This window comes from Schistocerca piceifrons, chromosome 1, assembly GCF_021461385.2.
Source record: "Schistocerca piceifrons isolate TAMUIC-IGC-003096 chromosome 1, iqSchPice1.1, whole genome shotgun sequence".
Lineage (NCBI taxonomy): Eukaryota > Metazoa > Arthropoda > Insecta > Orthoptera > Acrididae > Schistocerca > Schistocerca piceifrons.
Genome location: NC_060138.1, coordinates 1,041,831,841 through 1,041,855,223, shown reverse-complemented (window position 1 = coordinate 1,041,855,223; position 23,383 = coordinate 1,041,831,841). Strand labels below are relative to the sequence as shown.

The 23,383-nt window shown below is 44.7% G+C and overlaps 1 protein-coding gene and 1 non-coding gene across 2 annotated transcripts in view; both read right to left on the bottom strand.

Moving 5' to 3' along the window:
• The window catches only part of LOC124801480 (progestin and adipoQ receptor family member 3-like), a 129,582-nt gene that overhangs the window by 70,071 nt on the left and 36,128 nt on the right, over window positions 1-23,383 (bottom strand). The gene's annotated exons all lie outside the window — the stretch shown is intronic.
• Trnaw-cca lies at window positions 323-398 on the bottom strand. The gene has a single exon. It is a non-coding gene; the product is annotated as a tRNA-Trp (tRNA).

The window sequence follows — 23,383 nt, the reverse complement described above, 5'->3', positions numbered from 1 at the left end:
ATTCTGATGGAACGTTATCTATCCCTTCTGTGTTATTTGATATTAAGTTCTCCAAAGCTCTTTTATATTCTGATTCTAATATTGGATCCCCTAACACTTCTAAATCGACTACTGTTTCTTCTTCTATCACATCAGACAAATCTTCCTCCTCATAGAGGCCTTCAGAGTACTTTCCTCTGTGGTAAGTCAGTCCTTCCGACAATCATCCCTTTTTCGATTTCTTCACATTTGTCATGCAGCCATTTCATCTTCCCTGCGCTTCCTATTTTGTTTCATTTGTAAGTAACATGTATTTCTGAAACTTCCTGGCAGATTAAAACTGTGTGCCAGCCGAGACTCGAACTCGGGACCTTTGCCTTTGGCGGGCAAATGCTCTACCAACTGAGCTACCCAAGCACGACTTACACAGTTTCAATCCTGTAAACCTAGTAGAACTAACACTCCTGGAAGAAAGGATATTGCGGAGACATGGCTTAGCCACAGCCTAAGGGATGTTTCCAGAATGAGATTTTCACTCTGCAGCGGCGTGAGCGCTGATATGAAACTTTCTGGCAGATTAAAACTTTGTGCTGAGCCGAGACTCGAACTTTGGACATTTGCCCTACGCGGGCAAGTGCTCTATCAACTGAGCTACCCAAGCACGACTCACGGCCCGTCCTCGCAGCTACAATTCTGCCAGTACCCCGTCTCCTATCTTCCAAACTTCACAGAAGCTCTTCTGCGAACCTTGCAGAACGAGCACTCCTAGAAGAAAGGAGATTACAACAGTTTTAATCTGCCAGGAAGTCACATACCAGCGCACGCTCCATTGCAGAGTGAAAATCTCATTCTGCAAACTTGTATTTCTGTTTTCCTGAATTTCCCTGAATACTTTTGTACTTCTTTCTTTCATTGATCGACTGAAGTATTTCTGCTGCTATCCATAGTTTCTCACAGTTACCTTCTTTGTATCGACGGTTTTCTTTCCAACTTCTGTGATTGCCCTTTTTAGAGATGTCCATTCCTCTTCAACTGAACTGTATCGCAGAATCTATAGCCTTAAGAGAACTTAAATCCTATTTCCTCATTTCTTACCACTATCGCATCCCACTTCTTTGCGGACTGATACTTCCTGAGTATCTCGTAAACTTCAGCATACTCTTCATCACTACTAAATTGTAATCTGAGTCTATATCTGCTCCTGGGTATACTTTAAAATCCTGTGCGTGATTTTGGAATCTCTGTCTGATCATGACGTAATGTAACTGAGATGTTCCAGTATCACCCGGCCTTTTCCAAGCATGCTGCCCCCTCTTGTGATTCTTAGACAGAGTATTCGCTATTACTAGCTGAAATTTATTACAGCTCTCAGTCTTTCTCCTCTCTCATTCCTTTATTACCCTTTCAATATCCTCATATACTTTCTCTATCTCTTCATCTTCAGCTTGCGACGTTGTCATGTACACCTGGAATATCGTTGTCGGTGTCGGTTTGCTATCGATTCTGATAAGAACAATCCTGTCAGTGAACTTGTCGCAGTAACACACTGTTTGCCCTACCTTGTTATTCATAACGAATCCTACTCCCTTTATACCATTTACTGTTGCTGTTGATGTTAGCCTGTACCCATCTGACCATAAATCCTTATATTCTTTCCATTTCACTTCACTGACTCCTACTAAGGTTGAGTCTTCGCATTTCCCTTTTCAGATGTTGTACACTCCTGGAAATGGAAAAAAGAACACATTGACACCGGTGTGTCAGACCCACCATACATGTTCCGGACACTGCGAGAGGGCTGTACAAGCAATGACCACACGCACGGCACAGCGGACACACCAGGAACCGCGGTGTTGGCCGTCGAATGGCGCTAGCTGCGCAGCATTTGTGCACCGCCGCCGTCAGTGTCAGCCAGTTTGCCGTGGCATACGGAGCTCCATCGCAGTCTTTAACACTGGTAGCATGCCGCGACAGCGTGGACGTGAACCGTATGTGCAGTTGACGGACTTTGAGCGAGGGCGTATAGAGGGGATGCGGGAGGCCGGGTGGACGTACCACCGAATTGCTCAACACGTGGGGCGTGAGGTCTCCACAGTACATCGATGTTGTCGCCAGTGGTCGGCGGAAGGTGCACGTGCCCGTCGACCTGGGACCGGACCGCAGCGACGCACGGATGCACGCCAAGACCGTAGGATCCTACGCAGTGCCGTAGGGGACCGCACCGCCACTTCCCAGCAAATTAGGGACACTGTTGCTCCTGGGGTATCGGCGAGGACCATTCGCAACCGTCTCCATGAAGCTGGGCTACGGTCCCGCACACCGTTAGGCCGTCTTCCGCTCACGCCCCAACATCGTGCAGCCCGCCTCCAGTGGTGTCGCGACAGGCGTGAATGGAGGGACGAATGGAGACGTGTCGTCTTCAGCGATGAGAGTCGCTTCTGCCTTGGTGCCAATGATGGTCGTATGCGTGTTTGGCGCCGTGCAGGTGAGCGTCACAATCAGGACTGCATACGACCGAGGCACACAGGGCCAACACCCGGCATCATGGTGTGGGGAGCGATCTCCTACACTGGCCGTACACCACTGGTGATCGTCGAGGGGACACTGAATAGTGCACGGTACATCCAAACCGTCATCGAACCCATCGTTCTACCATTCCTAGACCGGCAAGGGAACTTGCTGTTCCAGCAGGACAATGCACGTCCGCATTTATCCCGTGCCACCCAACGTGCTCTAGAAGGTGTAAGTCAACTACCCTGGCCAGCAAGATCTCCGGATGTGTCCCCCATTGGGCATGTTTGGGACTGGATGAAGCGTCGTCTCACGCGGTCTGCACGTCCAGCACGAACGCTGGTCCAACTGAGGCGCCAGGTGCAAATGGCATGGCAAGCCGTTCCACAGGACTACATCCAGCATCTCTAAGATCATCTCCATGGGAGAATAGCAGCCTGCATTGCTGCGAAAGGTGGATATACACTGTACTAGTGCCGACATTGTGCATGCTCTGTTGCCTGTGTCTATGTGCCTGTGGTTCTGTCAGTGTGATCATGTGATGTATCTGACCCCAGGAATGTGTCAATAAAGTTTCCCCTTCCTGGGACAATGAATTCACGGTGTTCTTATTTCAATTTCCAGGAGTTTAGGTTCTCTACGCGTTCAATGACGTGACATTCCACACCCCGACCCGTAGAACGTTATCCTTTCGTTGCTTATTCAATCAGATCTTAAAAAATGCTAATAGCTGGCTTCCCATTTCAAATTAGGGAATATTCTTCAACCACTTACAAGCAATTCCATTTCGGTAACCTCTTTTTGTTCTTTGATTAATATTGTGATCGCATTGTATATTTTCAAATAGATTCCAGCGAGCAGAGATTGTGGCGGGAAGGGTATCCAACTGGGAAATATTCGGAAGGACGTTTCCCGTTCCAGTATTTGCCTTGGAACCAAGGAAAAGCTTTCTAAAACGATTATCTGAACCGAGGGTTTGGTTAAGTCAGTTTGTTCCCAGTTCAACTCGTGTGTTGAGGACGTGCTCAACTTGTAATGAAGTGTACTTTGCTTGTCAATGTTCAATCTACCTTTCGTCGTTCATTTCCTACACACGAGAGCAGGATTGGTCGTAGCATAATTTGGTTCTTTCCATCAAAGGTTTGGCGGGATATGCAGTTCTGCATTCGCTTTACCATCAGGGAAAACTTCTAAACTATCCACAATCCTTGGTTGGAACTCGTACACTGCAAACATTTTTTGTTTATTCTAGGACAGTAATGGTCCATGCAAAAATTTAAAATTTGTGTGTGTGTGTTCTGCCTATCTCTCTCTCTTTATCGTACATGCGATAGCTACCACTAGTTTAACGACACATCTACAAAAGTCATTCCTCTTATTTTCCTCTTGCGGGTATATACATACAGTTCCATATACTTTACGATGATTTGCCAAGTACAGATGTATATTCAAAAAGAAACAGTTAACGAGTAAAAGTTACCCGTGCTAACAAAAACTGATCGAGTTATAATCAATTGATTAAGCACAAATGAAAGAGGTATTCTACGAACTAAAAAATTTCTACAAGATCTTCAAGCAGAAACAGTTTCTAGCTTCCTACCAAATACGCATCCGATCCCGTGAAAAATTCCTGGGAATGTACAGAGAGGATCATTATTAATAGAGGTAATAGACAACAATAATAGCAACAAAAACGTTCCAGTAACAGTGGTTTCACAGACGAGTAGTTTTCGAGGTGTAGTTACGAGCCAACACGGACTTCCGTACGAGATATTGTGTTAATTAGTACAAATGTAACTCGAATGTAAACTTTTCGATTAAGTCCCCATCATATTTGGCTGAACAAGAAATGCAGTACTAGTCTATCATATTGCATGTTATAATTTACTGTACATTCTTGTTCGTTGAAATAGCTGTTTCACGAGACGTCCTCATATTTGCATGAAGTACTGCACTGGTTACGAATTCTTTCAGACGTCTTCGGAGCATTTCATATATTTTGCTTCAGTTCTTCAACCTTGTCAGTTGGAATGCAGCAGACTTCACTTGTCAGATAGACAGAAAAAACCTGAGGACTGAGGTCGGGTGATCTTGGAGGTTAAGGTACAGCCCTTGTTCGACCTATTCCCATGGGCCAAGTTCGCGCGCGACATGTCTTATGTCCTGTACGGACTAGTTGCCCACGAAACACAAAAATATACCCTTTTAGTGTCTCCGTGCTATTTCTCAGATACCCGACTTGCGTACCCCCTTGAATATTAAGAAATCCAAGTGCCGTATCGCACATTTTCCTTTCCACTTAACCAGACCGAGGACTGGCTACCAAATGCACTACTACTTCGTAAGTCTGATTAAACTGTATGTGCGGTATATTGTAACTTCTAAGGCAAGTTTTTTTGCTTCGTCTTCTTGTACGGCATCATCTTCTGTTTTCTTCTACTCCAGAAATTTGTATGCTGCGGTTTTAATATACTTTAGTTTGGTTATTTCGGCTTTTCTAAATTGGATCATTTTCAGTTGTAGAAGTCCTTCCTTGTTCACTGTTTCCTTATTTCGTCTAATATTTATTTTTACGTAAGCCGTTATTTGTAACTCAATGATGGTTTTCAGAAATTCAAATACTGGTATGTTGGGGTGTGAATGATAGAACACATGTTGTTCAGCTTCTAAAGAAACTTTCGCACGCTCTAGTCGTTCGTGGCAGAGATGAGGAGAATTCTCCCCAAAGTGACTGTGAAAATTGATAACTGCGCTGGATGTACTATTCTGACACATAATTTGGAAACTAACGTGCAGCTTCTTCATCGGGTTGAATGGCCATATTATCGTATACGAAAGAGTCGTCTACCCCGCCAGGGACAAAAAATGTCTTTAGGAAGTATGAAATGTAACGCTGACTATTATATTTATTTACATGACCCGAAGATTGTATTTTGCGAAACCAAGCCCGGTCAATGTGGAAACGACATCCTTTCAGAGACGTATTTGGCCAAAAAGCGAAAATAGTAAAAGGAATAGTCACTTAAATATCAACATAAACATTCCTCGGAGAAAAATTTAGTAGCTAATGACTACTTAGATGTTGAAGAGGCCGTTTTGCGTGTATCAAGAGATTTACTTGTCAGTAAAGTGACAAATAACCGTTCATATGTATAATTATTAAAACCGTGAACCACGAAAAGTTAAAAAGGAAAGGGCAGCTTGTAACTAATGTATCAAACTGTCTTAAGAAAGACAGGTTTTTTCCTGTGGCCAGTCCTATAATGCTGTTCTCAAAAGCGTTAACAAATTACCGGTTTTAACGAAAGGTTGATAAGTTGCTTAGGTACTGAGGTACAGTCTTATGGAACTCCGATAGATCCCTTGGCAGTTCAGGACGAAGCTTCATACGTGCAGAGTGCAGATTTTTTCTAATCAGAATGACATCTTTGTTATTCAACTGAAGGCCCACTCCACGCCCCAATTTAGATAACCAAGGTCGTGCAAACAACTAATAATGTTTACGGTTAATCGTATATCCGTTACTCGGATATTTATTACAGCGCCTCTACTGGATCCATCCAGAAGTACTATCCGGCTCTTACATCAGCAACAAAATGTCCGCGTTTCTCATCTCGCATTTACCACATCCCACAACAACGGGAAATGGATGAAATTTCAGACTAGCCAGATCGAAAATGTTATAATTCAAATATATCTGTGCTAACTAGGGCAATATTTCATACTGACGTCAATGGTGGCTCGTAACTACACATTAGCAAAAATCTCGCAAACGAATCGTTTGTGGATCGGTATTTATTGGAACGTTTCTGTTTCAACTGTCGTATTCTTTCTCTCATTTAAATTTTCCTATTAAATGTGGTAGACTGTAAATAAATCCAAACACTCACCGACTGCCCAACGAGCCCGCATCGACCTTTGCGGAGGCTTCCCGGCGCGCTGACAAGAAGCCTAGCCCCCTTGTTTCTGCAGACCGACTACTGTACCCAGGAGGTGGCGGGAGTGCCCGTTACCCCCAGACAGCTCTTCCCTCTCTGTCCCTACTTGAGGACCCCGGAATACAGCGTGAAGACGCAGGCCTGACCGCAGCTCGCAACCACTGCGGCGTTAGCTGCGGGTCATTACGGCGCTGGCAGTGCTGGATGCCGTAACCGCGATACGGCTTTGTTTTACTAACAGGGGCTACGAAATACCGCCGTACGCCACTGTCACGAAAACGATTACTCCTCGAAAGGTGGCAAAACTGAAAGTGCTCCCCATTAGCTCTAATGAGACATCCCTGTCATTATCCACAGTTTGTGTTGTATGCGTCACGACTCTTTCGCAGAATTCTGAAACTCTTCGCGTGGCTGAGAGTAGGGAGCGATATTTGAGTAGCAGGACCGGGAAACTGTACTTTGGTATCATGCAGGAAATTCAGTTTTAAGGCAAAGAATATTGTCACTGTCATAAAAAAGATGGCTTAAAACAGCCAAAGCTGAAAATTAAATACAAATAGCAGAACATACATTGAGCTACATTGCTACTACATATTGTTATTGTTGTTGTTAGTCTGAAAACTGGTCTGATGCAGCTCAGCATTTGAACCTGCTTAGTGTATTCATCCATTCATCCCTTGGTCTCGCACTACAATTCGCTCCCCCCCCCCCCCCCCCCCCCCCTGCACCGCCCACTCCCCACGCTTCCTTCACACCAAATTCACAATTCTTTCACATCTCAGAATCTGTCGTTTCAACCTATCCCTTCGTTTAGTACTGTTGTACCTTAAATTTCTTTTTACTCCAGTTCTATTCAGAACTCCTCGTTTCCTCCTCATCTACTCATCTAGTCTCCAGCATTCTTCTGCAGTATATTTCAAACGCTTCTATTCTCTTCTTGTTTGAACTGATTATCGTCTATGAGTCTCTACTGTAGAAGGATACGCGCCAGACAAATACCTTCAGCAATGGCATCCTGAAGATTTCCACAAGTCAAACTAAAGTGATGTCATTTCGAGGATGAGAATCAATAACAGCAAAAATCGTAATAAATGAACAAATAATTGGAAAAAGTATGTGAATTTAAGTATCGGTATGAGTATGCAAAAGGAGATGATGCTGAAATGAAGCTTCGAAGGCATTTCTGTGGTACAACGCGACGAAAATTAGAACGTAATGTTCGCAAGAAAACCCTAACCAAACTATACAAAGCTAAAGTTCTTCTATCTTTGCTGACGGATGCAAAAGCTGGACTCTAGCTTCTGAGCAAATAAGATGAACTGCATCATCTGAAATGAGGTTTCTCCGCTATGTTGGTGCACACTCGTTTCTTGATCACAAGAAGAATATTGACACTGTACAGGAATTAACCCCCCCATGAACCATGGACCTTGCCGTTGGTGGGGAGGCTTGCGTGCCTCAGCGATATAGATGGCCGTACCGTAGGTGCAACCACAACGGAGAGGTATCTGTTGAGAGGCCAGACAAACATGTGGTTCCTGAAGAGGGGCAGCAGCCTTTTCAGTAGTTGCAGGGGCAACAGTCTGGATCATCGACTGATCTGGCCTTGTAACATCAACCAAAACGGCCTTGCTGTGCTGGTACTGCGAACGGCTGAAAGCAAGGGGAAACTACAGCCGTAATTTTTCCCGAGGACATGCAGCTTTACTGTATGATTAAATGATGATGGCGTCCTCTTGGGTAAAATATTCTGGAGGTAAAATAGTCCCCCATTCGGATCTCCGGGCGGGGACTACTCAAGGGGACGTCGTTATCAGGAGAAAGAAAACTGGCATTCAACGGATCGGAGCGTGGAATGTCAGATCCCTTAATCGGGCAGGTAGGTTAGAAAATTTAAAAATGGAAATGGATAGGTTAAAGTTAGATATAGTGGGAATTAGTGAAGTTCGGTGGCAGGAGGAACAAGACTTTTTGGTCAGGTGATTACAGGGTTATAAATACAAAATCAAATAGGGGTAATGCAGGAGTAGGTTTAATAATGAATAAAAAAATAGGAGTGCGGGTTAGCTACTACAAACAGCATAGTGAACGCATTATTGTGGCCAAGATAGACACAAAGCCCATGCCTACTACAGTAGTACAAGTTTATATGCCAACTAGCTCTGCAGATGATGAAGAAATTGATGAAATGTATGACGAGATAAAAGAAATTATTCAGGTAGTGAAGGGAGACGAAAATTTAATAGTCATGGGTGACTGGAATTCGTCGGTAGGAAAAGGGAGAGAAGGAAACATAGTAGGTGAATATGGATTGGGGGGAAGAAATGAAAGAGGAAGCCGCCTTGTAGAATTTTGCACAGAGCATAACTTAATCATAGCTAACACTTGGTTCAAGAATCATGAAAGAAGGTTGTATACCTGGAAGAGTGCTGGAGATACTAGTAGGTATCAGATAGATTACATAATGGTAAGACAGAGATTTAGGAACCAGGTTTTAAATTGTAAGACATTTCCAGGGACAGATGTGGATTCTGACCACAACCTATTGGTTATGAACTGCAGATTGAAACTGAAGAAACTGCAAAAAGGCGGGAATTTAAGGAGATGGGACCTGGATAAACTGAAAGAACCAGAGGTTGTACAGAGTTTCAGGGAGAGCATAAGGGAACAATTGACAGGAATGGGGGAAAGAAATACAGTAGAAGAAGAATGGGTAGCTCTGAGGGATGAAGTAGTGAAGGCAGCAGAGGATCAAGTAGGTAAAAAGACGAGGGCTAATAGAAATCCTTGGGCAACAGAAGAAATATTGAATTTAATTGATGAAAGGAGAAAATATAAAAATGCAGTAAATGAAGCAGGCAAAAAGGAATACAAACGTCTCAAAAATGAGATCGACAGGAAGTGCAAAATGGCTAAGCAGGGATGGCTAGAGGATAAATGTAAGGATGTAGAGGCTTGTCTCACTAGGGGTAAGACAGATACTGCCTACAGGAAAATTAAAGAGACCTTTGGAGAGAAGAGAACCACTTGTATGAATATCAAGAGCTCAGATGGCAACAAAGTTCTAAGCAAAGAAGGGAAGGCAGAAAGGTGGAAGGAGTATATAGAGGGTTTATACAAGGGCGATGTACTTGAGGACAATATTATGGAAATGGAAGAGGATGTAGATGAAGATGAAATGGGGGATAAGATACTGCGTGAAGAGTTTGACAGAGCACTGAAAGACCTGAGTCGAAACAAGGCCCCGGGAGTAAACAACATTCCATTAGAACTACTGATGGCCTTGGGAGAGCCAGTCATGACAAAACTCTACCATCTGGTGAGCAAGATGTATGAGACAGGCGAAATACCCACAGACTTCAAGAAGAATATAATAATTTCAATCCCAAAGAAAGCACGTGTTGACAGATGTGAAAATTACCGAACTATCAGTTTAAAAAGTCACAGCTGCAAAATACTAACGCGAATTCTTTACAGACGAATGGAAAAACTGGTAGAAGCGGACCTCGGGGAAGATCAGTTTGGATTCCGAAGAAATGTTGGAACACGTGAGGCAATACTAATCTTAAGACTTATCTTAGAAGAAAGATTAAGGAAGGCAAACCTACGTTTCTAGCATTTGTAGACTTAGAGAAAGTTTTTGACAACGTTAACTGGAATACTCTCTTTCAAATTCTGAAGGTGGCAAGGGTAAAATACAGGGAGCGAAAGGCCATTTACAATTTGTACAGAAACCAGATGGCAGTTATAAGAGTCGAGGGGCATGAAAGGGAAGCGGCGGTTGGGAAAGGAGTGAGACAGGGTTGTAGCCTCTCCCCGATGTTATTCAATCTGTATACTGAGCAAGCAGTAAAGGAAACAAAAGAAAAATTCGGATTAGGTATTAAAATCCATGGAGAAGAAATAAAAACTTTGAGGTTCGCCGATGACATTGTAATTCTGTCAGAGACAGCAAAGGACTTGGAAGAACAGTTGAACGGAATGGACAGTGTCTTGAAAGGAGGATATAAGATGAACATCAACAAAAGCAAAACGAGGATAATGGAATGTAGTCAAATTAAATCGCGTGATGATGAGGGCATTAGATTAGGAAAAGAGACACTTAAAGTAGTAAAGGAGTTTTGCTATTTAGGGAGCAAAATAACTGATGATGGTCGAAGTAGAGAGGATATAAAATGTAGACTGGCAATGGCAAGGAAATCGTTTCTGAAGAAGAGAACTTTGTTGACATCGAGTATAGATTTAAGTGTCAGGAAGTCGTTTCTGAAAGTATTTGTATGGAGTGTAGCCATGTATGGATGTGAAACATGGACGATAACCAGTTTGGACAAGAAGAGATTAGAAGCTTTCGAAATGTGGTGCTACAGAAGAATGCTGAAGATAAGGTGGGTAGATCACGTAACTAATGAGGACGTATTGAATAGGATTGGGGAGAAGAGAAGTTTGTGGCTCAACTTGACTAGAAGAAGGGATCGGTTGGTAGGACATGTTTTGAGGCATCAAGGGATCACAAATATAGCATTGGAGGGCAGCGTGGAGGGTAAAAATCGTAGAGGGAGACCAAGAAATCAATACACTAAGCAGATTCAGAAGGATGTAGGTTGCAGTAGGTACTGGGAGATGAAGAAGCTTGCACAGGATAGAGTAGCATGGAGAGCTGCATCAAACCAGTCTCAGGACTGAAGACCACAACAACAACAACAACAGGAATTAAATGTGGAGTCAGTTACAGACATAAAAAGACAAAGTGGAGGGACATTGCGCAACGTAGAAAAGACTACAGACTCGCTAAAATTGCACGAATTGTTCTCAAGTGGAGTAGGCCAATATCGATTATAATGAACTACACCGTTACCGATTAGACAATTAATGTACACTATCTAATCAAAGGAATATGGGAACTTATTAGTGGACATTAATACAGGGTATGTTTATCATTCGCCCTTATGTCTGCTTGAACTGTCACGAGTAAGCTTTCACTGAGGTGTCTAAATGTCTGAGGGGAAATGGCAGCTCATTCATCTTCAATAGCCGACACCACAGAGCGTAGTGATGATGGATGCAGGAGCCTGGATCGAAGGCGACTTTCTAACTCATCCTAGATTTGTTCTGTTGGGTTCAGGTCGGGACTCAAGGCAGGATAGTCCGTTTCAGGAATCTTGTTGTCCACGCAGCAATGCGTCACAGATGCTGTTTTTGACAGGGTGTATTGTCATGCTGATACAAAAAAAAATGGTTCAAATGCCTCTGAGCACTATGGGACTTAACTACTGAGGTAATCAGTCCCCTAGAACGTAGAAGTACTTAAACCTAACTAACCTAAGGACATCACACACATCCATGCCCGAGGCAGGATTCGAACCTGCGACCGTAGCGGTCGCGCGGTCCCAGACTGTAGCGCCTAGAACCGCTCGGCCACTCCGGCCGGCATGCTGATACAATCAGTATTCGTCTCCGAAATGTTCCTCTACTGTACGCAGTAGGAAATTCTGTAAAATGTGTTCGTATCCTTCCGCATTTAGCGTTTTCTCAAGGGTAATGACGTGATCAAACCCTAATCAACGAAAAACACCCCTATACTGTAACACTATCCCCTCCGAACTTCACTGTTGGCACTATGTGGTAACGTGCTCCAGGCATTCGCCAAACACAAAACCTACCATCGGGTTGTCACAGGGTATAGCGTGATTCATCACTGCAGTTCACTCGTTTTCAGTCATCCATTGTCCAGTCAACCGCTTCCCAGTCTACTGTAGAAATGTCTGGATTCCGAATAGTTGCTCGACCATTGTGCAGCATTCTTTTTAACTTTCTGCGGCAGTCAGGCTGGACTACTGGTAGCACTTCGGAACTCACGTGTGGTTGCTTTAGCTGGTTTCATGAGATTTCTCACAACCACCTTCCGCACTGCTCGACGACTCCTGTCCTTCAGTACAAGAGGTCTACCTGGTTCTGGTTTAGCTGTGGCTGTTTCTTCGCGTTCCCACTTGAGAATCATATCACTAACAGTTGCCTTGGGCGGCTTCAGGAAGACTGGAATGTCCCTGACGGATCTGTTACTCAGGGGACATCCAATGACCAGGCCACGTTTGCAGTGACTGAGCTTTCCTGACCGACTCATTCTGCTGTTACTTTCTCTCTGTTGATAACCCGGTATTCCCCACCCCATTTTATACTGGTGTGTTCACCTCTTGTGCCATGTAGCTGCCGGCCGGGGTGGCCAAGCGGTTAAAGGCGCTACAGTCTGGAACCGCGCGACCGCTACGGTCGCAGGTTCGAATCCTGCCTCGGGCATGGATGTGTGTGATGTCCTTAGGTTAGTTAGGTTTAAGTAGTTCTAAGTTCTAGGGGACTTATGACCTTAGAAGTTAAGTCCCATAGTGCTCAGAGCCATTTGACCCATGTAGCTATCAGTTCCGCATTTCTTTTGATAGTGAACTTGTAGTGTGTACAGCTCAATTGCCCATTCAATATCATCATATAGTTTCCCTACCTCTTCATCCTCTGCTTGCGATGTCGGCATGTGTACCCGACCTATCGTGGTCGGTGTTGGTATGCTGTCGATTCTGAGGGGAAAACCCTATAACTGAACTGTTCACAGTAACTTACTCTCTGCCCTTCCTTCGTATTCATAATGAGTCCTACTCCCGTTATACCATTTTCTGCCGCAGTTGGCATTACCCTGTGCTCATCTGACAAGAAATCCTTGTCTTCTTTCCATTTCACTTCACAGACCCCCCCCACTAAATCTAGATTGAGGCTTAGTATTTCCCTTTTCAGATTTTCTAGCATCGCTAACACGTTCAAACTTCTGACATTCCTCGCCCCGCCTTATAGAACATTATCCTTTCGCTGGTTATTCAATCATTTTCTCGTGGTCACCTCCCCCTTGACAGTCCCGTCCCGGAGATGCGAATGGGGTCTGTTCCGGAATATTTGGCAAATGGAGAGTACATCATGACACCTTTTTTTTCAGTCACAGGCCACATGTCCTGTGGATACACATTAAATGTCTATAATGCATTGGTTTCCACTGCCTTCTGCATTCTCATGCCGTTGATTATTTCTGATTCTTCCACCTTTGGGAGCAGTTTCCCACCCCAAGAGCAAGAGAGCGCTCTGAAACTCTCTCCGCTCCTCCGTCCCCTTTGACAAGGCCGTTGGCTGCGTCAGAGTGATTTATTATGCAGATGGTATTCGTCTGCCATTGCTGATAATTTTTATTCAAAATTTAATCTGTGGCGGGGTTCGAACCCGCGGCTGAGCGCGTTTCGATTAAGAATTATAGACGCTACGCTTAGGCCACGGGTTGTAGGGGAAGCAGTAAAAGGAAGGGAGATGGGAGAATATGGGCACTACGAATAGAGTGAAGATTAATTAAGTTCTGCAATAAATTTTAGCTAGTAGTAGCGAATACTTTGCTCAAGTATCACAAGAGGAGGAGGTATACTTGGAAAAGGCCAGGAGGTACGGGAAAATTTCAGATTACATCATGGTCATGGAGAGATTCCAAAATCAGATACTGGATTGTAAGGCGTATCCATGGAGCAGATATAGATTCAGATCACAATTTAGTAGTGACGAAGAGTAGGCTGAGGTTTACGAGACTATATGGCAAGAATCAATCCGCAAAGAAGTGGGATACGGAAGTATTAAAGAATGAAGAGGTACGCTTAAAGTTCTCAGAGGCTACAGATACTGCGTAAGGAATAGCTCAGTATGCCGTTCAGTTAAGGTGGAATGTACATCTCTAAAAAGCGGAGTTAGAGAAGATGGAAAGAAAACCGTCGGAACAAAGAAGGTAACTGTGAAAAACTATGGTAAACAGAAGGAATACTTCAGTTGATCGGTGAATGAAGTACACAACTATTTAGGGAAATTTAAGAAAACAGAAGTACAAGTCACTTAGAAATAAAATAAATGGGAAGTGCAGGGACGCTAAGACGAAATGGCTGCATGAAAAAATGTGAAGATACCGAAAAAGAAATGATGGACGGAAGGATTGACGCAGTATATAGAAAAGTGAAAACAGTGGATGTTGCTTTTGTATACAGAACAATAACTGGCCGGGTGCTCGTAGGACTCACGCATGAGTGTTGCGTACAAACCTAATTACGTACGTAGACAGTTCATCCACTCTGGGAACCGAGAATTTCGACCATTTTTGCCCGTTATCAACATTGATACCGGTAAATATCGATCCCACAGATTTAAAGATTTTCGAGAATGTTTTCATTTCAATAATATACATGTGGACATTAAGTCATGAAGAAGGCAGGCAACCATTACTACGAGGGTAATCCCAATAGTAAGGTCTCCTATTTTTTATAAGTGCGTAGACCTGTTTATTTCTGCAATGGTTTACATCAGTTTACAGCTTGAACATTTAGCTATTTTTCGACATAATCACCATTTCTGTCGATGCATTTTTGTAGACATTGTGGCAGTTTTTGTATGCCCATGTCGTATCAGCTCGCCGCCATGCTGTTCAGAAAGTTATGAACCTCCCCATTCACCTCGTCGTCGGAGCTGAGTCGCTTTCCGGCCAAATGTTCTTTTAACCTTGGGAACAGGTGACACTGGGCGCCAAGTCAGGACTATAGGGTGGGTGGGTGATTATGTTCCAACTGAAACTGTTGCAGGTGAGCAACGGTTTGCCGAGCGATGTGTGGGCGAACGTTGTCATGGAGAAAGTGTACGCCCTTGCTCAACATTCCTCTTCTCCGGTTCTGAATTGCCCGTTTGAGTTTTTTCAGAGTCTCACAGTACCTGTCAGCATTAATTGTGGTCCCAGTGTGCATAAAGTCGACCAACAATACCCCTTTCCCATCCCAAAAAACGGTTGTCATGACTTTACCGGCAGACTGTGTTTGTTTGAATTTCCGCGGCTTTGGCGAAGAAGGATGCCTCCACCGGCGTGATTGTTGCTTGGTCTCAGGTGTAAAGTGGTATGCCCAGGTTTCGTCACCCGTGACAATTGAGTCCAGAAAGTTTTCCTGTTCGGCTGCAAAATGGTGAAGAAATGCGCGGGAAGCATCAACTCGTTGCCACACGTGGTCCTCAGTCAGCATGCGTGGCACCTATCTTGCGCACACCTTCCGGTAGTTCAATGTTTCCGTTAAAATTCTCTGAGCGGTGCTTCGGCAAACCTCAGGAACCAAAGTGCAGAGATCAGTCAGGATGATCTGCCGATGTTCACGCATGCTTTGCTCAACCTTCACCACTGTCTCCTCAGAAACTGACGGTCTCCCGCTCCTTTGTTCGTCGTGAATTTCGGTCAGACCAGCTGCAAACTCTCTACACCACTTACGAAAATTTTTGACATCCATGAACGACTCACCTTACACTTCCGTCAATTGGAGATGGATTTCAATCGGCGTAGTGACCTTTGCGTTCAAAAGCCGAATAACTGCGCGCAATTCGTACTTGGCGGTAACACCCAACGGGAGCTCCATTCTCAATGGCTGCCAAGCCAAGTCAGCGCCTCAGCGCGGCGTGCGCATGTTTACACACAGCGCGTGAAGCACTCTTCATAACAGTGTGACTAATAGCCACACAAACAGAGTTCTGTACTTATAAAAAAAATAGGAGGCCTTACTTTTGGGATTACCCTCGTATAATAATCAGGATGACTGCGTCGCACGGTAAAAGTCAAACATAAGGCAAGAAATGACTTTTGTACTCATATGACGCCTTTCGGAAACCCTTCATCATCAGATATCCTGGAGCTATTACTGCACGTAAATATGGCGTTTCAAGTTAAATGTGAAACAAACATTCACAGACTTGTCGCAGAATATCTGATAATGAACAAAATTCCGAAACACGTCATATGAACATTAAAGAGATTCCTCATCTGTTTGACTTTCACCTTTGCGACCCAGTCAGCCTGAACGCATAACTACTGACTGTTTTAATTTCAAATTTGACTTCGGATAACAAATGAAAAAAGAAATATTTTTTCGTGTGATATAATAAACAATTAACAGTTTTCCGGTTTTTTTCCTTTGTTTGTACTGTGGAACGTTGGTTCTTGCCAAACTGCGTAGCTCTCAGCCAACGGGAAGTACCCTATAGGTTTCGTTGAGTGAATTTGAGAGTATCAAAATACGTGACTTACACTAATCAGCCAGAACATTATGACCCCCGACCTACTATCGATATAAACCCACGCAGGCGATGGCAGCGTCACCTGGCGAGGAATGACTAAAGCGCGGGATTAGCCGAGGGGTCTTAGGCGCTGCAGTCATGGACTGTGCGGCTGGTCCCGGCGGAGTTTCGAGTCCTCCCTCGGGCATGGGTGTGTGTGTTTGTCCTTAGGATAATTTAGGGTACGTAGTGTGTAAGCTTAGGGACTGATGACCTTAGCAGTTAAGTCCCATAAGATTTCACACAAATTTGAACATTTTTTTTTTTTTTTAGGAATGATTGCTTGGCAGACACACGCACAGTGTGTGAAATATCATTGAGCGTGCTGTCCCTGAACGGAATGGTGGAAGGCGTGCAACTGCACGACTTTTCAAGTATTTGAGGAGTGGTGTGAGAGTGTCTTTCACACGCGGCGAAATCAAGGTGAAACCAGGTCCAGATGTCGTGGGGTTGGGCGACTACCCTTCATTACAAATGTCGGATGTCGTAGGCTGCACCGACTCGTGAAACAGGACAGGCGGCGAACAGTGACGGAGCTAACGTCAGAGTTTAACGCTGGGCAGAGTACAGGCGTGTCTGAACACTTTGTAAGACATGTATATTTGTATTGTCTATTGTCAAACTACAATTTATGAAAGATTTTTATATTTTACTAATAGGATTAAGTAGAAATAATCAATATTTGTCATGTTGGAAATAATTGTGGTAGCAGGGAATGTCAGCACCGAAGTATTGTTGGCAGGAGAGACCGCACATTGATATAATTTTAAAAAGGGCGGGAGACACCGCGTATGAATACTTTTTAAGAAAAGAGCGGGAAAGACCGCGAATTGACACATTTTGTAATGGTAGTAGGGATTGCCTGCACCAGAAAGCATTGTTGGCGGGAGAGACAGCACTTTAGAGTTCGTAGGAAGTCAGTAGTAAGCGAGATGTGAAGCGAGTCGGTAGCAGGTCTGAAGCGAGAGGTTGAGAGGAGCGGTGTGGCTGCCAGCCACCAGCTATGATTTACAAGAGATTATAAACGGATGTACAGAGACATCAGCTAACTATTATCATAAGAGGATAAAATATTATTGAATTAGTTTTTTTGAGAAACTCAAGACTATTGAAGGTATGTTTGCGCAATGCTAGTTGTAAGATTATTGTAAAAAGTCCCATTGTAAAATCATTCAATTTAGAATATAATGAATTTTTGCCAACAATATTGCATTAGTGATTATAATCCATCCCAAAAACCATCAACGTAAAACTTTGCAAAATTTTATTGTTGTTAAGAAAAAGTTTAACTATGAATTACGTAACGTCAGTAAAATTAATTAAAGAATAACGTCAGCTTTACTATTAAAGAATAACGTCAGCTTTGTAATAAATACAGCTACTTATTATGACAGCCCACCAGCAGCTAATAAAGTATAGTAAAACAGAGTAAGTATATTCATGTCGCAGTTCGATGTAGCAGTCAGATGGCGATCCAGTAGGTAAGGAACAGTTTTGGGTTATTGCAGATAACGACTGATGGCCACGACGACGACAGATTCTATATTTCGTCGAAATAATCAGAAAATCACTTTTAATAAGCAGCAATTAAATTTGTATGCGAAGACTGAGAAATAGAATAAATTTCAAATGGAAGACTTCATTTGTTATTATTAAGCAAGAGATAGAAATCCTAAGCGAAGGTTTCATAGGTTATTGTAGAAGGGAAGGTTGCGTAACAAGAGAGATATAGAGGAGGCGGGAAGGTTTCAACTTCTAAACATGGGCCTCCGCAGCCAACGATCCATGCATGTGACAATTTTAACACCACGACATTGACGACTACGACTGGAATGAGCACGTGGCTATCAGCACCGGACGTTGGCGCAGTGGCAGAGCGTTGCTAGGTCTGATGAGTCCCGATACCTTCTTCACCATGCCGATGGGAGGGCGGGAATCCGTCGTCTTCCAGAGGAAACAGCTCCTTGACACCTATACTGCGGCGTGGAGACAACCTGGCGGCGGCTCCATTATGCTCTGGGAGAACTTTCACTTGGCATGCATGGGTCCAGTGGGGCTCGCGCGAGGCAGCATGACGGTCAAAGAGTCTCGTACACTGGTTGGATGCCATGTACACCCTTTCATGACGATCATGTTTCCCGACGACAGCGGCATATTTCAGCAAGATAATGCGCCATTTCCGAAGGCCAGAAGTGTGATGGAGTTGTTCGAAGAACACAGTGTCGAGTTCCATTTGATATGCTGGTCAGATCTGAATCGGATCGCTCACATCTGGGATGTGATTGAACGTGGCGTGAGAGCTCATCGCTCCCTCCAGGAATTTACGGGAATTAGGTGACTTGTGTGTGCAGATCTGGTTCCAACTCCCTCCAGCGACCTACAAAGTCCTCATTGCTTCCGTGTCGCAGCTGTTAGCCGTGCCAAAGGTGGACGTACCGGCAATAAGGTAGGTGGTCATAATGTTCTGGCTGATCAGTGTAAACTGCAGTATCTTTTGGTTGCATTGACTTAGAAGCTTACATGTATTACACCGCCAAGAGCCTATAGCGTTTACAAGTGTGACACAAGTTGACTTTGATATGCCTCTCTGTTCCTGAGAAAAAGGGCTCTTAACAGACGGACGAACAGACAGACAGATAGGAAACGACAGTTTTTTTCCCCATGTGACGTAATCATAAATTTTCAGTTTTCGGATTTTTCCTTTGGTTGTACTGTCAAATCTTCCTTTCCGTCAAAATTTCATGATTTTATTCCAACTGGAAGTACCCTATAGGTTTTGAGGGATGAGTTTCTGAAAATTCATTAAAACGTGTGATATAAATGGCAGTGTTGACTTAGAAGCTTCAATATTTTACACCGCCAAGGGACCATAGGCCTTCTTGTGACATAAATTTCAACTTGACACGTCTACCCGCTCCTGGGGAAAAAGGTCGTTTAACATGCGGACAGACAGACAGACGGACAATGAAACGGGGCTACCGACTGAGGTATGGAACCCTAAAATCAGCAACACTAGAAAATTGTAGTGAAATGCAGGAGGACCCGCTGTGAATCGACGCTTTGGTGCGGTGATTGGCAGTTAACCATGGCCAAGCATTGCCAGTCAGTCTGGGGCACTACCAAACATGACTCATAAAAAAAGAGAGAAGATCCAAAGAAGAGCAGGACGTTTCATCGCAGGTTCGTTTAACAAGCGTGAAGGGGCCATGGAGACGCTCATGCAGTTCCAGAGTCAGACAGTGCAAAAGGGGAACTGTGCATCACGCTATGATTTACTTTTCAATTTCCGAGAGGGCATGTTCCTAGAAAAGTCAACTGATATACTGATTTCTCCTACATATATCTCCCGAAAAAACCATCAGGTTATCATTAAGGAGATCCGAGTTCACTCAGGATTTACCGTCAAAAATTGTTCTCTCGCATTATTCGCAACTAGAAGAGGAAAAGGGGGGGGGATGTGCCAAAGTGGTGCAGAAAGTATTCTTCACACCCAATTTTTTTATTTGATATTATTTTTAAAAACCATTCAAAAGCCAAGATCGCGCAAAAAATTTGCTTTTGTTAAGGCGACCAGTTTCAACAGTGATTGCTGTCGTCTTTAGCTCTTTAACATATTTTTGCTGTAAAACATGTTCATTTTACGCTGAATCTCATACACAAGATATCAAGTGCATAAAACTCATCACATTATAAACGGTTGTCCTCGCTAAAACATTTAAAACATAAAGCACCTTGTCCAAAAGACCTGAAGACGACAGAAGTGACTGTTGAAACCGGTCGTCTTAAATAAAGAAACCTTTTTATGTGGTCTTGGCTTCTGAATGTTTTTTTAACAACTGAAACAGATCGCCCTTCAATGCTCTAAAAATGAGGAAATTCAATTGTCTCAGTTTATTAATGAGTCTCAGTCGGGGCAGGCCGAGGAAGGTCATTGCTGTAAGCGAAACGGGTAATGAGGACTGATTTTTATTTATGATGTTTCAACTGGTGGTGGAACATCACTTGCCCTTCTGTCTTTTTGGGGTGGGTGAGCTGGGGCTGCACGGGGGCCACCCGCGTCGAGTGTGGCAGAAAAACGTGAGGAGGGCTAGGAGCGCTTTTCTGCGAATACGAGGGTGAGTGCACAACAGCGTGTGTCTTTTCTTCAGGGCGGCCGACTTGGGCCACTATGTTAGGCATGAATGAACAGCGAGCGCGACTTCCTGGAGGCAGCGCTAAAAGTTCCACTGATGTTTGGCGTCTGGGCTTCGCTTGGCCGACGCCAGCTGTCAGCGATTGTCGGAATCTGAGGTATGAAACCACGGGACGCCAGATACACTGGCGCCTAGCGTCTCGACGCCATTCTGTTCGGTTTGGGCTGCGGTTTTCACTGCTGCTTTCACGCATCACGCGAAATGCGGGGAGTTGATTGGACAGCTGAAGGAGACGCGATGTTGAATCAGAGTGCCCTACCGAAAATTGGCGGCAGCGACCACGGTAGGTACAAAAATGTTGCTACCCAGCTTTTGGGGAGTGCACTGAACGCAGATGACTGGCGAATCTTCCCGCGGCCTCCTACCATTGGAAACATTCGAAAGTGGTGGGATAGTGAAAGGCTAGCTTTAGGTGTCGGTGCGCTGTGCACGAGATGCAGGGTCTCTTCTGGACCGCCAGGAACAGGAACAGGTGTATTTATAGTCTCCCATCCCGGAGATATTCTTGCACGCACTTACAAGGGAACCTCCCCATCGCTCCCCCCTCAGATTTAGTTATAAGTTGGCACAGTGGATAGGCCTTGAAAAACTGAACACAGATCAATCGAGAAAACAGGAAGAAGTTGTGTGAAACTATGAGAAAAATTAGTAAACTATACAAACCATGCGAAGATAGGCAACATCAAGGAGAGTGGGAGTCAAATAGCGCCGTGGTCCCGTGGTTAGCAAGAGCAGCTATGCAACGAGAGGTCCTAGGTTCAAGTCTTCCCTCCATTGAAAATTTTAATTTTTTATTTTCAGTTTATGTGAAAAACTCTTATGTTTTCATCACTTTTTTGGGAGTGTTATCATATCTACAAGAAAACCTAAATCGGGCAAGGTAGAAGAATCTTTTTACCCATTCGCTAAGTGTACAAGTTAGGTGGGTCGACAACATATTCCTGTCATGTGACGCACATGCCGTCACCAGTGTCGCATAGAATATATAAGACGTGTTTTCCTGTGGAGGAATCGGTTGACCTATGACTTTGCGATCAAATGTTTTCGGTTTCCATTGGAGAGGCACGTCCTTTCGTCTACTAATCGCACGGTTTTGCGGTGCGGTCGCAAAACACAGACACTAAACTTATTCCAGTGAACAGAGACGTCACTGAACGAACGGACAGATCAAAACTTTACGAAAATAAAATTTTCAGTCGGGCGAAGACATGAACCAAGGACTTCTTGTTCTGCAGCTACTCATGCTAACCACGGGACCACGACGCTCCTGAGGTCACATTCTCCTTGATGTTGCCTATGTTGCGCATGGACTACTCAATTTGTATATCTTACTAACTTTTTTCATAGTTCCACACAATTCTTCTTGTTTTCTCGATTGATCTGTGTTCAGTTTTTCAAGGCCTATCCACTGTGCCAACTTATAACTAAATCTGAGGGGTGGGTGGGGGGTGCAATGGGGAGGTTCCCTTGTTAGAAGTGAGACTGACTCGGCGATGCGAACAGAAGTTTAGATTATTTCCAGAATTTATCTCATCAGGTTTCATCAACGGTCGTCCATCGTCAGAGAGCCCATTATTACAGAGGTCAGCGGCGGCACCCTCCGACTGTTGTTCGCTGGCTACACACTGCCTGAGGTATTGGAGGTAAAGTACACTCCTGGAAATGGAAAAAAGAACACATTGACACCGGTGTGTCAGACCCACCATACTTGCTCCGGACACTGCGAAAGGGCTGTACAAGCAATGATCACACGCACGGCACAGCGGACACACCAGGAACCGCGGTGTTGGCCGTCGAATGGCGCTAGCTGCGCAGCATTTGTGCACCGCCGCCGTCAGTGTCAGCCAGTTTGCCGTGGCATACGGAGTTCCACCGCAATCTTTAACACTGGTAGCATGCCGCGACAGCGTGGACGTGAACCGTATGTGCCGTTGGTGGACTTTGAGCGAGGGCGTATAGTGGGCATGCGGGAGGCCGGGTGGACGTACCGCCGAATTGCTCAACACGTGGGGCGTGAGGTCTCCACAGTACATCGATGTTGTCGCCAGTGGTCGGCGGAAGGTGCACGTGCCCGTCGACCTGGGACCGGACCGCAGCGACGCACGGATGCACGCCAAGACCGTAGGATCCTACGCAGTGCCGTAGGGGACCGCATCGCCACTTCCCAGCAAATTAGGGACACTGTTGCTCCTGGGGTATCGGCGAGGACCATTCGCAACCGTCTCCATGAAGCTGGGCTACGGTCCCGCACACCGTTAGGCCGTCTTCCGCTCACGCCCCAACATCGTGCAGCCCGCCTCCAGTGGTGTCGCGACAGGCGTGAATGGAGGGACGAATGGAGACGTGTCGTCTTCAGCGATGAGAGTCGCTTCTGCCTTGGTGCCAATGATGGTCGTATGCGTGTTTGGCGCCGTGCAGGTGAGCGCCACAATCAGGACTGCATACGACCGAGGCACACAGGGCCAACACCCGGCATCATGGTGTGGGGAGCGATCTCCTACACTGGCCGTACACCACTGGTGATCGTCGAGGGGACACTGAACAGTGCACGGTACATCCAAACCGTCATCGAACCCATCGTTCTATCATTCCTAGACCGGCAAGGGAACTTGC